General features: G+C 43.0%; 1 long non-coding RNA gene across 5 annotated transcripts in view; it reads left to right on the top strand.

Annotated features, from left to right (window-relative positions):
• LOC100847972 (uncharacterized) overlaps positions 1–13358 on the top strand; it is a 93198-nt gene that overhangs the window by 61677 nt on the left and 18163 nt on the right. Inside the window, exon 2 of one of the 5 annotated variants that reach the window (XR_009496542.1) lies at positions 12996–13145. The exons of 3 other annotated variants lie outside the window; for them this stretch is intronic. This is a non-coding gene — a long non-coding RNA (uncharacterized lncRNA). Of the gene's footprint in view, positions 1–8122; positions 13146–13358 lie in introns of those variants that run through there. One more of the 5 variants, XR_003037269.2, reaches the window with a different exon arrangement.

Genomic DNA, 13358 nt, shown 5'->3' with positions numbered 1-13358 from the left:
AGATTACACACTTATGAGAGAAGATGATGGGGAATATAAATTGATAAGCAATCCTACTATGTAAGGGGTTTGTGTTCAGAACTTTTACAGACTTTGCCTCATTAGAATTCCCTTTTTGTAGACGAGTAGACTGAGGCTTATAAAATGATGCTTTCCCCATGATATCAGAAATAAAATTGTTGAACTGAAAGTAAAATCAAATCTTCTCACTCACCAAACCAATTTTCTTCCTTTATTTCATGTAAGTAGGTAGCTCTTATATAAGATATGGAAAGAGACACACAATTATTTTGGGGTTTTGTAAGAAGAGAGTTTTGTAGTATATGGAGAAAGCTAGTACAAAATAATCTCTCCTCTAATCAAACAAACTTTCCTTTACTTTGTGAGCAAACCTCCTGCTGGGGGTATTTCTCAAGAGACATTCTCATCACAAGTGGAGTATAAAATCAATAAAATGATCAAAGTGTTGGCACAGGAGAAAAGAGAAGGCCTGGCGACTTTATTTGTTAATAAAAGTGCTAGATAACTGGAAACTTTAAATTTGTTTGTGAGTTCTTTTCATTTCATAAAGATACTTCTATCCAAAGAGAAGGAGAAAAGGCACATTTTTTTCAACTCTAACCCTGAGCTGGGTACTGTATGTTTACCATCAATTTTTATTCCTGAGACAACTCTGAGAGTTATTGTAACTCTTGTAAGTGTAAATATGTTGCAATGCAAATATCTTGCTCAGGGTCACATAATTGTGTTTCATTCCAGAACCACAGGACCTTTCTACTATATAACACTGATGGGTTTGGAGAGCCTACCACGTATGCACATTGGCCAATAAATGAACAGCTGGAGTCTGGAGACTGCCACCCAGCTGCCTGGGATACTGACTCATCTGAACTATTGGAGCTTCTGTTTGAGTTCTGATAGAGTGGAACTAAATGAATCTGAATTAATACTAATCATATATTTCATTGATCACTATTAATCTTAAAACCTGTTTTCCACTCTCGTTTATCTTCAAAACACTCCATTGCTGATTACCATGTTTGTTGTAGCTGTTCCTACATCATAAAACTAATATGATTTTTCAGATGAGGAAGAGTACATGTGTAGAACTGACAAGGTCACACAGATATTATGGGATAGATCTCAAATTTTTAGCTCTTTCTCAACATTGCTCTCCATTTGAAAATGTGTTTTTGGGGGGAGTCCAGGCATGGATAGGTGACGGATTTACTTCCTTGGTGTATTTAAAAAGGTTGAAGATAATTCAGTCAGAGATGTTGGTGTTTTGGAAACCAAAGACTGACAGATAGACCTATGTTTCCTATGCGGAATATACAAAGCAAACCCTGGGGGTGATGATGGAGAAAGAGTTAGTGTAAGTGAAATGGATGTTAGTAATTCTCCAAGATGGAGGCACTGCAGTTGGAGAGAAGGAGACAGTCTCAGCAGCACAGACTTCATCCTTCACAAGAGGAGTGATGTGTTTCCTTGGCTATCTCCATGCCCTTGGAGAAGGGCACGGCAACCCACTCCAGTATTCTTGGCTAGAGAATCCCATGGACAGAGGAACCTGGGAGACTGTGATCCATAGGGTCACAAAGAGTCAGATAAAATGGAAGCAACTTAGCACACATGCCCTTGACCTGTCTTTAAAGAAAGGCGAACTGGTGGGTCGTTAAGAATGTGAGCCAGAGGTGGGAAGGAGATTCAAGAAGGGGGGACATATGTATACCTATGGCTGACTCATGTTGATATAAGGCAGTCAGTCAGTTCAGTTCACTCAGTCGTGTCCTACTCTTTGCGACCCCATGGACTGCAGCACTCCAGGCTTCCCTGTCTATCACCAACTCCTGGAGCTTGCTCAAACTCATGTCCATTGAGTCAGTGATGCCATGATGCATGTATGGCAGAAGATAACACAATATTATAAAACAATTTTCCTCCAATTGAAAAAAAAAGAAATTGAGCACTAACCATTCTTGACCCCGGCTTCTCCACTGAATATCTCTGAGACCTCAGGTGGTTTACCTCTGTTCTCTGTGCCTCAGTTTCCTCCCAGGAAGTCATGGTGATCTTACTTTCATCTGTCTCAGACTTTTCATGAGAACATATAAAGTGCTTGGAGCCATCTTGGACACAGATTCAGGAAGGAGGTGTTAGGGACTGTTCTTCTACCTGCTATAGCCTCCATGTTCCTATCTGTAGAATGGGGGTTGATGTGACATTCTGACAAGAATCACATGAGAAATACAGATTTATCAAAATACATAAAAGCAGAAAGTGAAGAGGAACTAAAGAGACTCTGATGAATGTGAAAGAAGAGAAGGAAAAAGCTGACTTAAAATAGCATTCAAAAAACTAAGATCATGGAATCCAGTTGCATCACTTCATGGTGAATAGATGGGGAAAAAATGGAAGCAGTAACAGATTTTATTTTCTTGGGCTCTAAAAATCACTGCAGACAGTGACTGAAGCCATAACATCAAAAGATGCTTGCTTCTTGGAAGAAAAGCTGTGACCAACCTAGACAGCATATTAAAAAAACAGAGACATCACTTTGCTGGCAAAGGTGCATATAGTCAAAGCTATGGTTTTTTCAGTAGTCATGTATGGATGTGAGAGTTGGACCATAAAGAAAGCTGAGCATCAAAGTTGATGTTTTTGAACTGTGTTGCTGTAGAGTCCCTTGGACTGCAAGGAGATCAAACCACTCAATCCTAAAGGAAATCAGTCCTGAATATTAATTGGGAGAACTGATGCTAAAGCTCTAATTCTTTGGCCACTTGTTGCAAAGAGCTGACTCATTGGAAAAGACCCTGTTGCTGGGAAAGATTGAGAGCAGGAGAAGGGAGCAACAGAGGATGAGATGGTTAGATGGTATCACTGACTCAATGGAAAAACATGAGTTTGAGCAAACTCTGGGAGATAGTGAAGAACAGGAAAGCCTGGTGTGATGCACTCCATGGAGTCGCAAAGAGTTGGACACAACTTACTGACTAAACAACAAAGTAATAAAAAGAGACAACAGCAGTGGGAGAAACCTCTCAAAGAACAAGTACCAGATGCTTTTCACTCATCAGGAACTGTTTTGTACAAGAGATACTAAAACAAATAATACACAGATTCTGGTCCTCAGGGGCTCACAAGAGAGTAAAGAATCCAGACATACAAAGAAACATTTCTCAAATGCTGTCATGATTTTCCTGGAATCCTGAAGAGAAGGGAGGAGATGTGTCTGGAAGCCTGTGAGTGTCCATGGACTCATCTAAACACAAGGGAAGATTAGCTTCCTCTTACTGAGTTTTACACCAGGTGGTATCATGGAGCCAGGGCATTGCACCAGCACCCAGGTAGCCTCATCTTAGCCTTCAATGCTGTATAACTCGGGGATATTGCTCATTTCTTTATGTTTCAAACTACTCATCTGTCTTTGACTGAGTGTTTGCTGACTGGAAACACCTCCAGTGCTACAGGCAGTCAGAAGACAGAGGGAAGTCTTTGAGAAGTTGGCTATTTTGTTGGTGAGAAAAGACTTAAATATGAAAACCCAGACATTCATGGGTTAGGATTGAGCAACATACATCTGCTCCCGTACAGTGTGGATCAGTGTCACTTCCTGGAGGAGGTGAGAGTACAAGCCCAAATCTGGGACAGAATTATTCCAGGTCTCTAGGAAGGTGATTCTAGGGATTAAGTTGAACCTTGAGCTTCTGACTCAAAGATTAAAAATAATCTTCCCTCCTCTCAACAATTAATACTTGTGATCTATCCCCCCCACATGGGTTTTGTCACTTTCCAAAAGTACATTTAAGTTGCTTGTAGGAATTTTTAAAATTCTCTTAGCAGCCTGAACATTCTTTAATGACAGAGCAGGTTTTAATTATCTTTATTGCTCCAGCATGCGTAACTTAATGCAAGCTCATGACATGTGCTTATTAATGGTGGTAACAAATGCATGAAATAAAGCAGAAATGGAGTGGTCCCTGAGTGTGGGGCAACCTCCTGAATGTCCCTCAGCAAGAGTTCTAATTAAAGGGAATAAAATCTGATGGCCAAAGCCATGAATAAATGGGTCAGGATTTCAGCCAAGTGACCCATCGCCAATTAGGTGAAGAGGGTGACGCCCAGGCCAGGGACCCTAGGAAGGAGGTCAGCTCACAGTCTAGCCTTCTTCCACCTGCCCTGTTTATAAGCTTTCCTCTAGCTTCACCTCCCCTGTGTTTGGCCCCGGAAATGAAGATGCCTTCTTTGTCATCATTGTGGGTCATCCATATCCCTCTAAGGGAGTCCAAAATGGAGAAGCAGACACCAGGCAAGAGACAGGTGCAGAAAGGAGAAGCAGGGTCACGGATGGGAAGTGAGAATGGAGCCTGCACTCTGATCTCCCCTCTCCCTCCAGGACCTCTCCCTCCCCCTTCTCCTCCTCCCCTGGCAGGACTGCTATACCCCTTGGACTCCAGGAGGGCTTCCCCTGCAGGGGTGTGAAGCAGGAGAAGGAGGTCTCAGCTCTGTCCCTGCGGGGTGGCCTCCGACTGTTTCCCCGAGTGAGGGTCGTCAGATACCCTCTCCTTGCACCTGGTTGCATGTACACCATCGTCTTTGTTTCCTGGCAGCCTCTCAGAGCTCTCCCCTCCCCTCACCCCAGTACTGGTGCTGGGGGCTATAATAGCTCAATTGATGGCAGCTTCCAAAGTCCTACAACCCACCCCAAGCTCTGTCATTAGCATCTTTGCAAATAAAACTTTATAAATCCTCCTATTCAGGATCTATTTCCTGTTAGAACCCTAACAGATGTGGACCCATAGATCAGAACTTAATTGCCCAGCACAGAGCGGTTTTATGTTTTACTTCCTGCTCCCCATCTACTCTGTAAGTTTTGAGATACTTTCTTTACTCTGTGACCTGAACAAGATATTTGGTTTGCATAGCACTTCAGTTTCCTCTTCTCCAAAGTACAATTAATACTTGGGTTGTTCTAGGCCTTAGACAAAATAATGCATGGGAGATGCAGGTACGGGGCTTGGAAAACAGTAGATATTGGATGTATTTCAGCTTTGAGAAGTCCTGAATATTCATTGGAAGGACTGATGCTGAAACTGAAACTCTGATACTTGGGCCACCTGATGTGAAGAGCTAACTCATTGGAAAAGACCCTGATGCTGGGAAAGATTGAAGGCAGGAGGAGAGGGGGACGGTAGAGGATGAGATGGTTGGATGGCGTCACCATGTCATTGAACATGAGTTTGAGTAACCTCCAGGAGTTGGTGATGGACAGGGAGGCCTGGTGTGCTGCAGTGCATGGGGTTGCAAAGTGTCAGACACGACTGAGCGACTGAACTGAACTGAGTCTTAAGCACCTTATTCTTTCCACTTTAGTAATAAATGAAAAATACACATCATTGTGTGTCCTGAGTGGGGTTTTATAGCAAAACAGTAAAAGTCAAAGATGAGGGGAAGTTGTTAACTAAAAAAAACAAAAAACAAAAAAACAGAAACTAAGAATCACTCTATGTGAGTGATATTAGCCTCAAAAACATAACTGCCTCACCCCCTCTATGCTCATGGATTCTAGAAAAAAAGAGAAAAATAGGTCTGCTCAAAGGGTCCTCTGAACAGTACAATTCAGAGAGGTTTTATGAGAGATTATATAGCTCTGGAAAGAACTTGATCAAACATGACAACAGGCTCACTGATAACATTGTTGTCAATTTACTTGATTGAGTTATCTGAAAAATATGGGATTTAATTAGAATCTATTCTCTGTTCTCTACCAACATGAGCAGAGAGAGGTGCATGCCAGCCAACCCAGAACAAAGATGCCGAGCTCCGAGCAGAGCCGCCCACTCCTCATCCTTCCCAAGGCCAAGTAATTAGAAATTATTAGGATGCTTATAGCTGAGGCAGAGAAGAAAAAGCAGGAGCTTCTCAAAAATGTGAATTATCTTCTTGCCTGAAAGGAGCACAGAGAGAAATTCCACACGTATTTCTCTGAAAGGCAGGACTGGGCTGTAAGATTACCCCCAAATTATTCAGGATAAAGTAAAAGACGGTTGTGGTTTTGAAAACATGAGGCCCAGGAGGCGTCTATTGAAGCAGTGAATAGAGAGACCGTTTGTTTGGAAAGAACACCATTTATCGGAAATTCCTCATCTCCTTTTTGCCTTCAGTCTTGGTGACTGGATGGCAGAAGTTAAACTTGGCAATGCATATTTCCCGCCCTTATGATGTAGGAGAGGGTCTGTTGATTTTCAAGAAAAAATGAGTGAAAACTTTATTTTCTGCATTAAAGTCAGAATGGTACATTTTCTTTATTCTTCAAAAGTTTCCTGCCAGGGTTAGGCCATAGAGTAGAACCTAAATAATTTGATGTAATACTAACATTAGGCTCTTTCATGAGATCAGCTCTTACAGACTTTGATCAATAGATATTCCATTCTTTCTGGCTGATTTGAAATCCTTGCTCTCGCTAAGAAGACAGAATAAAAGTATCTTGTGGTGGCAGGGGAAGGGTGGGAGCATTCAAAAGTGTGGCTCTTTATGTGCAACCTTCTTCAGGGCCCAAGGAGGCACCAGCATCTTCTCACAGTTTATCTGGTCCTCAGATCTGTCTGGGACAAATGCTCAGACCCCAGTTCTCATCCCTTTCCTTTCACAGCAGCATCCACCATGGGGGTGTGGGGCTTTCCTAAATGAGCATGTTTCAGAGGCATAAACTGGTGTTAGACCCAAGAAGGGCCAGTCTATGCATTAGTAGCAAGGTGCCCATTAGTTCTGAAATCTAGGTCTGGTTTTCTCTGTATTCCATACTATTTTGTAGATATTTGGTCTTCTTCTCTTTGTTAAGCTAAAGGGCTTTCTGCTTCCCAAGTTCACCCAGCTCATCCCCAGACACTTCTTCTAAACAAACCAATAGAGCAATTCTTCCTGAAACAGCAGCTCTTTAAAGCAAGGCACTGGCCTTCCTGAGGCAGGTGTGCAAGTTACAGCATCCTACCTGAGTGGGGGAAGCAGATGGTTTGTGAAGGAGTGTCACACTTTTTCTGACAGTCTTGCTTCCACTTTGCAGTTGCCTCTCCAGATCTCGATGGGAAAATGCCATCCTGAGAGGACCGTGAAGGGCAGCTGGGCCCAGGTGGCTACAGGGTGGGAACCGTCATTGTCGTTGGCAACAGCTATGGTGTCCAGTAATGGTGTGGTTTGATGTACTCCTGGCAAAGTTTCCAGGGTTATCTGTAAACAATAGCTTTCTGTGACATGAACGAATCCCAAGAACAGATTCCATTTCTTAAAGCATCAGTTAGGCTTTTTCTTTTTTCTTTTCAAATGACAGAGGGGTATGGATGCTCCTGGCACTGAGTGAATGAGTGTGGCAGGGTGCTGGGTGCTCCACGCACATGGCTGGAGTCTCAGCTTGGGTGAGAGTCATGGTCGACCGGGGCCGGTGTGGTCACCCTACGTGGTAGCAGGGGATGACCTGGGGACACGCTCCATACTGACTATTTGCTCAAGTGTCAGCTTTCCTTCAACATCGCCTGTTCCCCTTCAGCCACCTGTGCCCGCAGGGAATCCCTTGTGTACTCACTCAGGTTGTGTAGCTGTCGTGTGTAAGAGGGTGTTTTTTCATAGCTGCCCTCTTCCACACTGCTACTAGAAACCACATGATCATGAAAAGACAAACGAAACAACGATGCTAATGCAGCCCTTTCCAAAATAATCAGAGACATGGATGGCATTCACCAGAGCCGCCGTCCTCACTTATTTATGTCTCTGAGTACAAACATCTCCGCATTGTAAGGCTTCCTCTTTTCTTTCCAGTGCCCCAGCAATGCTGGTGAGGCAGCTTCCTTCTTAGGCCTGAACGTGTGGGCACCAGTGAAACTGCGACTCTAGAGTTTCCACTGGGCAGTCAGTCTTTGCTTCCACATCTAAGGTTGCAAACACTGCACTGCGGAAGGTGGTCACCTCGCCTTTTCACAAGTGGAACCCACAATGGAGAAAGGGAAGAGAAAGGTCACAGGGGATTTCACATCCAGAAGGGAGAGGCTCTGGGGCACTGTGAGGGGCACCAGTCAGTGGGAGGGGTGAGGGGGGAAGGGGGGTCTGGGGAAATGTGGCTGAAGTCTCAGCTCCGTCATGGAGCTCTTTGGTACCATGGATATATTGTTTACTGAATCCAGCTCCTGCTTTCCCTCCTATGAAATAAACGATGTTCTCAAACTCTCCAGAAGCATTTGGAAAAACTTACAAATTCATAAAAATGTTGCAAGAATAAAAAATAAGAGTATAAAGAACACCTATATACTCTTGATCCATTAATAGATTTGTTTTGAATTTTTTACTGTATTTGTATTTTCTCTATCTCCAGATATGATATAGATAAAGACAGAGATAGAGATTGAGATCAATATTGAGATATATAGATATAGATACGTGGAGCTTCCCTGATGGTTCAGCAGTTAGAGAATCCACCTGTAATGCAGGACACACAGGAAATGCAAGTTCAATCCTTGGGTCAAGAAGATCCCCTGGGGGAGGAAATGGCAACTCACTCCAGTATTCTTGCCTGGGAAATCCCATGGACAGAGGAGCCAGGCAGGCTACAGTCCATGGGGTCACAAAGAGTCAGACACGACTGAGAAAATAAACACATACACACACATACACATATATACACATACGATTGTTTCTGGATCATATGAGAATAAGTCCTATGCATTATAACCCTCTATCCTAAATACTTCAGTGCACATTATATACACTAATATGTACGTATATACATGTAGCACAGTTATAAGCTGTAGTGAAATTAGTATTGGTATAATACTTCTATCTAACCTATTATGTTATTGCAGTTTTTGTCTCTCTCATCTCTTTTAGTCTGGATCATTTCTATAATCTTTCCTTGTCTTTTACGACATGGACATTTTTGGAGAATACACTGCCTTTCCATTTTAACACCATGTTTCTGAGCTGGGGTTTGCCTGCTGTTGCTCCATGGTTACACCAGCTCATGTTTTGGCTGTAACATGGCTTAGGAGATGCTGTGTCCTCCTCCAGGAACTTGATCTAGAAGCCCAAGATATCCATGGCTGTAATCACCCTATCAAAAGATTTTCTGATTTCTCTGGCACTGTAGTTTATAATTTTATTTTGGAGCTGATAAGCTATGCAAATAAATACTGCTCTGTTCTTCATCAGAATGTCCCTCTTGATTTAGGATAAATGGATGATTTTTTTCATGAATCAGTATTTACTGTGAGGTTTGAGAAATGATGGATTTCATTCTGCTACATTCTTTTCACATTTACTAGCTTGCCTTAGAAGTTCTACTAGAAATAAGAGCCCCTTCTCAGTCCCCAGTTTCTTATGTATTATTGGTATGAACTCTGGACTCAAGGTTATTACAGTTTAATTATCTTGATATCCCCCAGCCTGGCTGCAGAGTCTCTGTGACTTATCCTTGTCTTGGTTTTGAACACTTTACTACTTTCTGGTATAAAACAATGTTCCAGGCTCAAAATGTACCTACTCTACCCTCGCCCTGGAATCACCATGACATGAAAAATTTTTGAAAACATGAGTTCCATTGTTTATCCTGGAACACTGCTAGCAGAGCAGCCTGCATTATGTGAGACTGAAGCTCTTTAGACAAGAGTAAAGTAAGTCCCTTCAGTCGTGTCTGACTCTTTGCAATCCTTTGGATCTGTAACTGCCGGGCTTCTCTGTCCATGGCATTCTCATGCAAGAATACTGGAGTGGGTTGCCATACCCTCTACTAGGGGATCTTCCCAAACCAGGGATCAAACCTGGGTGTCCCACATTGCGAGCAGATTCTTTACCATTTGAGCCACCTGGGGAGCCCTTTAGACATAAGAGCATGTTTGTAGGGTTTGTTTCACTTCTAGCTTTAGGAAAATTCAATTATCTAACCTTTCTCTGACTAATTCCTATACCTGAAACATAGCTTAGAAAAAAAATCCATTAAGAACATGATCAAGTGCTTTAAATTTCCAAAGTTCCTGTCCGTGGCATCGTGTAAAATTTAAGGAAATAAGAAAAAAGACTCTATCCCCAACATTTGAAGGATACGATAATTAATCAGAAACAGTTACTAGAAGGTTAATTCAGACAAACAATCTCTGCAAGTCTGAAGGTGGGCAGACATAGGCCAGGTAGAGGATCTCCCTGGACAGGACAGAGCATCCTTAGTGGGCAGCCTCAGGCATGTTTGACTGGTTCTTACACTTACCTGCGTGTAGAATTCAAAGGCATCTGGAAAACAATAAGAGCTTAGGTGCCTGATCTTCATTATCTGAGGCTTCTCTCTTGGTAAAACCGACAGATGTTTCTCATAGATTTCTGACAAAGGAAAGGGGAATGCCACATGCCAGTGGGCTGCAGCTGGGCTCGTGGTTTCACCAGGAGAGGAGGTGATGGGGTGTGGGGACCAAGGAGTGAATGCTGAATTTCAGGTCCCCAAAGTGCCCAGAGTAGGATTCTACCACAGGCCAGTCACTGAATTCAGTTAAGCTTTCTCTACATAAAATATTGTACTTGCTTCCTAATTATTTTAACCCATCCTTTAGACATGTTAAGGATATGTATGTTTTAGCCAAATAAATGTTGGTTGTTAAAATAAAAGCAGAGTTATTTCCCAGACAATATATAGATAGACTAAAATTGTCATAAACAATTAGAAAATTTTAAAAGGTGAATATAAAATAAAAATTAAAAAAGCAAAAAAAAAATCGAAACAAGAAAGGATTCTGCCTTGAAATCTTAAGCAAATTCTATTTTGTCAATGATATTTGATGTTTTCTTTTTGTAATTGTGTCAATCAACTTGTAAGGGACTTTTAACTTCCACTGTAAAGTAATAACATACACTATTTTTTTTGTTCACAGTCAATTATACCAGTAATATTTATTAAAAAGCCATATTTTCAGTAGAAGTCTGAAAAAGAGAAATTTTTAAAAGATATATATGTATTTTTTCAGAGCACCACTTTATGTCTAAAGGTGAAATATCTGCTTATTTCTTTTGGCAAGTTCTCACATGCCCACCTACGCCCCTGTGGGTTTATCCAAGTCACAGGACTCTCTGCTATTGCCCAGTGAAAATCAAAGACAGTTCTCCACTGCCTGCTGGAGCTGCTGAACAAGAGTCTACACGTGGTGATGTGGACAGAATTCTGCTCTACTCCACACAGGGTGAGGACGTCCACCAGAAGCTGTGACGTGAATTTACTGCTGGCTCTCATCACACAAGGGCAATAATATAATACAAAGGCTCTCCCATAGGCTTGATTTTTTTTTTTTTTTTGTACTGGGTGTTTTTTATTGTTGTTGGTGGTGGTGTTTTTTGTTTTTTGTTTTTTTTATTTTAAGGAATAGTTTTATTGAGAAATAATTCACATACAATTTACCCATTTAAACTATAAAATTTAGTGAGTTTTAACATGTATAAATTAACTATATACATTTATACTAAATATATACATATATCCGTAGCTGTGCAATCATTACCAGTGTCTAATTTCAAACAATTTCATTTCAAAGTGAAACCCAGTACTCATTAACTGTCATCCCCCTTATAATTGAGTTGTGATAATTCCTTATATATTCCATACCCAAGTTCTTTATCAGACACATTATTTATGAGTATTTTCAGTCAATGATCTGTGACTGGTCTTTTCATTCTCATCACAGTGTCTTTCAAAGAGCAGAAGCTCTTAATTTTAACAAAGTTCAATTTGTCAATTATTTTTCTTTTCCAGATTGAGCATTTGCTGGTATTTCTAAGAAATTTTTGCTTAGTCTCAAGATCTTTTCCTGGGTATTTTTAATGTGCTTGTGTAACCAAGCACTAATTATAACCTATCTCACCAAGGTCAGAAAATGCCCAGACCTTGGCTTTCAACTCCAGCCTTTTTCTCAGGCAAAATGGACTCCACAGGCCTGCTCCGACGTTTCTTCTGTCTTCCCTCCCAGAGATGATCCCAGAACAAAGTATTAAACCCACTCAGTGGCTTTCTTTCTCCGTCTCCTCCCTTTTTCATTAATATTTCATCTCTAAGCCCGAACTGCCAGGAACCATGGTCAAAGAACGGTGTGGTTTTGATGAAACAGACCCTCAGTGTCTGACTCACTTGAGAGGCCAGCCTCGATGGAAGCCTTGAGGATGGAGCGAAGTGGCCGCCAGGCTGGGGAAAGAGAGCTGACGACTCTGAGATCAGGCTGTCGCCCACCCCCAACTCCCACCTCACCCCCGCCCGTGTGAATCCATCTGCCTGTAGCTCCTGGTTTTGTGAGCTTTTGTTCTTTTCCAGTTTTTTAAGCAACTGATTTTTGTTGCTGTTGTTGTTGTTTGTTTAACGTATGCATGGTGGGGTTGGGCACACTGGTTAATGAACAAGAAGCTGCTTTCTCATTCTCCCCGCCCCCTCCATCCCCTTGTTTCCACCTGCTCAGATCTGCGGGGCCCCATGGAATAGGACCGCACTTTACACCTCGCCCCTGCCTGGCAGGCGGCAATTAGGTTGTGTTTGAAGACTGAAGAAGGTGAGCATCTTGCAAATAACGTGAGAAAAGGCTCTGCAGCAACTGGCGCTCCAAAGCGGAGGCGCGGGGGTCCGAGATGCTGGATCTTCGGGGCTCACCGCTCGGAGGCTGAGGGGATGTTCCTGTTGTTTGGGAAGGCACGAGGCCCCGCGCCAACGGGGCTCGGCGTGCCCCAGCATCCGTCGGAGAACGCGCGTCTGTCTGAATTTTGCCTGGGTGACCTCCTGCTCACGGGACCTCGAGGCGCCGGGAAGCCTGGCTGTGTGCCTCCGTTGGGGAGGGGGAGGGATGGGGCGGGGGTTGCCTAGAGGGTGGTACCCTAGGGGTTCCCAAGAGAGTAGCGACCAATATGAGCATCAATATGGAAGCAGAGGTGGTCTGGGAGCCTGACCAGAGCGAGGTCTTGATTTTTCTTCTCTGTTTCTCCACCCTCAGCTCGATCCTCCTCTCAGAAGCCCCTCCCCGGGGGAATTGCATCTACCTGGGGAGAGAGAAGACGGCAGGCTATTGGTCTCCTTTCATACAGCATATGTGTAGCAGGGGCGTTTGCCAGCTTTATTAAGGAAGCTTTAGATTCACGTTCTGGTAGGTGAGAGGGAAGGGGAGTCGGACAGGAAACAGTGGCCGCAGCGGTCAGTCCGTGACGGATGCCCCCAGCGCCCCCCCCCCCCGACACGTGAATTACCCGCTGACCTTCTCCTGGAGACAGAGGGAGGTTACAGTCCAGTGTGGGGGGAGGCAGCAACTAATGTGTATAATAATATGAGTTTAAAAAAAATCCCTGTGGATGAGAAAACC

Source organism: Bos taurus, chromosome 11 (assembly GCF_002263795.3).
Source record: "Bos taurus isolate L1 Dominette 01449 registration number 42190680 breed Hereford chromosome 11, ARS-UCD2.0, whole genome shotgun sequence".
Lineage (NCBI taxonomy): Eukaryota > Metazoa > Chordata > Mammalia > Artiodactyla > Bovidae > Bos > Bos taurus.
The sequence above is the reverse complement of the archived record's forward strand: the minus strand, read 5'-3'. Positions and strand labels throughout refer to the sequence as shown.